Below are 4,194 nucleotides of genomic sequence, written 5' to 3' on the forward strand. Positions count from 1 at the left end.
GGGGGAGGGACTCAGAGAAATAAAACCAATTGCTTTAATGCTAATGTAGACTTTATCATATATGTCACTTTTGAATTTGGCTTTAGTTCCAGCATGATCCCGGACAAACCCCCACACCCTCCCACCAGCCTATTGAGTGGACAACGAAGAAGTCGATGAGTCATCCCCGTGTTCTTTTATCCTATAGCATTTGTTAAGTATTAGACTGAGAGCACTTTGCACTGCAGCAGAGCCTGGATGCCACCTAGCCCTCCCTCTCCCCCACCTGGTTTGAATGCAATAAATGACAGGAAGCTGATATAATTCATAACACTTTAACACTGGCCCATGGCATGTTCAGCCAGGCGACTGTATTTTTCCAATCTCATTGGACTCAACTGAAAAATGCATTAAAGATAATGCTATAGATCAGGCCCTCCAGCTGTGGTGCAACTACAAATCCCATAAGGCATTGCAAGACTCTGACAGCCACAGGCATGACTCCCAGAGGCAGCCTACCCTTGCTGTAGATATCATATATAGCTTTTAAGACATCTGCCTGAAATTCGGAAGTGTAAATGGTTGATTATATCAGAGCCCGCCCCACCTCCTCCCAGGTGAAGCAGTAAGCTAATGACGCATTGCCGAAGCACGCCTCCCCATTAGTCTTCATTTTCCTTGTTTACCAAGAAGCACGGGAGGAAGAAGACCGTGAACCGTAAACAGCGAGTTTCCGTCTCTTAACATGATGACTTAATAATATTCTCATTTATGCATGATGTCATAAATCAAACTGTTCCTGCTCTCCGGGCTCTGGTAAGCTGCCTTATCAATGCAATATATTAATTAGCCTCAAATTTGGGATGACAAGTGGTGGGGGGTGCAACATACGACGACTTCTTGCTGCACTGGAAATAGTAAAGAGGACCTGTACTCAGGTGTTAGTATGGAAGTGTTACAACTGTTTTGCTGGGAGGGGTAGATAAAACAGAATCGTGCCAGTGGCTCAGTGGTCACCATGTTTGCCTTATACTACTGGGGGTTCCCCTGGTTTCAATCCTGGTCAGGTCACTAACTATTAATTAGCCTGTAGGGAGTTTGCATGTTCTCCCTGGGCTTGCATGTGTTTGCTCCGGGTAATCCGGTTTCCTCCCACACTCCAAAAGACATGCTGGGAGGTTAATTGGCTCCTGTCTAAACTGGCCCTCTGTATGTGAGATAGGGACCTTAAAGTGACATTAAACCCTCAGATTTTTTAACATAAACCAATACTGTAATGCGCGCCTTACTGTAATCCATGGTTGTTTCCCTTCTCTTTGCTGCTCTTCCTTTGAAATCCTCATGTCTTCTCATGATTGGGGAGAATTTCCCTTTTCAGCTCAGGGCCTCTTCCTGTAGTGCTGGCTCAGGTTACAAACCTATACAAACCTATACACAGGCACTGTATATCCATTCCTGAGACAAGGCAGTCTGCTGCAAAACAGAAGTTCTCCCCAAGCATGAGAAGACATGAGGATTTAAAAGGAAGAGCAGCAAAGAGAAGGGAAACAACCATGGATTACAGTAAGGCGCACATTACAGTATTGTTTTATGTTAAAAAATCTGAGGGTTTAATGTCACTTTAAATTACAAGCTCCTTGGGGGCAGGGACTGATGTGAATTTGCACTATGTATGTAAAGTGCTGCGTAACTTGTCAGCGCTACATAATTACCAATAATAAATTAAAACAACACGCACTAGATGATCAGACAGAGCCCGACCTTTCCTGGGGAAAATGCTGCTCCATTCTACCTTGAGAGGTACTTACTCATCATCATAATACTAATTTTTCCTATTTATTATAATAATAATAATATTAATAATATTAATAATAATGAGGAGGAGGAAGAGGGAGGAAGAGGAAGTAAGAGGAAGAAAAAGGAAGAAGAAGTAGGAAGAGGGAGAAGGAGGAAGTCGATGAAGGAGGAAGAGGGAGAAGGAGGAAGTCGATGAAGGAGGAAGAGGAAGAAGGAGGAAGAGGAAGGAGGAGGAAGAGAAAGAAAGAAGAGGAAGGAGGAGAAAGAAAGAAGAGGAAGGAAGAGGAAAGAAGAAGGAAGGAAGAGGAAGAAGGAGGAAGTCGATGAAGGAGGAAGGAGGAGGAAGAGGAAGGAGAAGGAAGAGAAAGAAAGAAGAAGAAGGAAGAGGAAGAAGGAAGAGGAAAGAAGAAGGAAGAGAAAGGAAGGATAAGGAAGAGGAAGGAGGAGGAAGAGAAAGAAGGAAGAGGAAATAAGAAGGAAGAAAAAGGAAGAAGGAAGGCTGAGGAGGAGGTAGTAATATTAATAACAATAAAACAATAATAAATAGAAAACCTCCATAAACAACAGCCTATGCCCACAGCTGATCCAAAGAAAGGTCATAAAAACCTATATAACATATGATTCCATGTGCTCCATCAGGGGGAAAACAATTCCCTCCTGATGCCCTAAGGTGGTCAGATATTCCCTGGATCAACTATCTCTGGTGCTATCACTGAATAAAAGAAACATAATCTAGCTGGGTTTAGGCTTTAAATGATTTCTTTCAGTATAAACCTGCGATAATACAGAATGATCTGCAGTGTGTTTAACAATTATCAAATAGAATACAAAATAAAATGAAATGGTACATTTGTGGATGTCACCCAGTATGTGCACAGCTGACAGTAACTGATCCAGCACATTACGAGTCTTACTTCTGGTAATGAAAGTCAGGCAGAGACCTGAACTGCCAAAGAAGCATATTATTTCCAAGCAAAAAAAAAAAAATTCATTAACAATCCACATCGTTCGACACTTTAATGACTCCTGACGCGGTGACTAAGAGGACCTGTAACTCACTTTAGCAGCTCATTTTTCAAAGGCAGAATTTGGGAAAATGTCATAAAACGCATTAGCGCCGAGCCACAGGTTGATTTCATTACCATCTTACGCTCCCGATTGTTAAAGATTCTCAACCCATTACAGCCGGAGATCCTGATAAAAATTAACACAAGGGATAAATAATACCGGGAGCGGCTCATTCACTTCAGACTCGCATTAAGCTCAGTTCAGTAATCCCCTCCGGCGGGTTTATACATGTATTTCACATTACAGTCAGAAAAGTCTCATACAGCATGACTGGAGTACAAGAGGTTCGGGAAATCGGCATACACGTATCACTGTAGGGAGCAACAATGTTGCAACAGATCTTAGAAAAGAGCATTTTTTTGTGAAATCTAAAATTCTACATGAGTTAGGCGATTGATGGACATCCAAATAACCCCCAAAATTTGTTCAATCCACTGGACAATAGTCAACAGAAGTCCAAAAAAAAAGACAGCTGGTGGCATGCCGGTAAATTCCAAGGCAAGTGTAACTTTATTGTATAGGTTTTTTTTTCCTAGAGACTGACAGGGTCTCTTTAATGGCATCATAGCAGCTGATGGGGGTAATTGTTGGGGGCAGATAACCCCCCCCCCACTTCATCGTCATAGAGCGTACCAAGTTACTTCCCAGTGGGTGAAAGGTTTGATGCTCACAAGCCCACCACACCGGGCCACCCTCCCAGCTGACCCAGTGCCAAAAGCCAAGCAGGGACTACTTCCGTGCCCCAAACTGCCACTAAGTCCAAAAGAAAATGATCCAGTGGCACTATAATAAAATCCAACCCAGGTAAAACGTTATTGTTCCAGGCAGGCAAAGATGAAGCCACACCTTGGACCTCCCACTCTGATGCATTTTACCCAAAACTGGGCTTCATCGTAAAGTCATTTCACAAAATGTTGCATCAGGATGGGAGGTCCCTGGTGGGGATTCATGTTTGCCTGCATGTTTCATGAAGAACCCCTTGGACCTTCCATCTTGATGCATTTCACCCAAAATTTTGTGAATCTACTCTACAATGAAGCCCAGTTTGGGGTGAAATGAATCAGAATGGGAGGTCCCTGGTTGGGCTTCAAGTTTGCCTGTCTGGAACAATAAAGTTACACTTAAGTTGGATTTTGATGGAGTGCCACTGGATCTTTTTTCTTTTGGATTAAATGGCAGTTTGGGGCATGGGATGAGCCCCTGCTTGGCTTTTGGAACTGGGTCAGCTGGGAGGGTGGCCTGGTGTGGTGATCTTATGAGCAGCAAAGTTTTCACCCACTGGGAAGTAACTTGGTAAGCTCTATTAAGATAAAGGGGGGGGGGGGGGTTTTTTCTGCCCCCACAACTTCC

General features: G+C 43.3%; 1 protein-coding gene across 1 annotated transcript in view; it reads right to left on the reverse strand.

Moving 5' to 3' along the window:
* LOC108783735 (limbic system-associated membrane protein-like) overlaps nt 1-4,194 on the reverse strand; it is a 371,908-nt gene that overhangs the window by 21,931 nt on the left and 345,783 nt on the right. The gene's annotated exons all lie outside the window — the stretch shown is intronic.

Source organism: Nanorana parkeri, unplaced genomic scaffold, assembly GCF_000935625.1.
Source record: "Nanorana parkeri isolate BGI_ZX_2015 unplaced genomic scaffold, ASM93562v1 scaffold86, whole genome shotgun sequence".
In the NCBI taxonomy this organism is placed as follows: Eukaryota; Metazoa; Chordata; class Amphibia; order Anura; family Dicroglossidae; genus Nanorana; species Nanorana parkeri.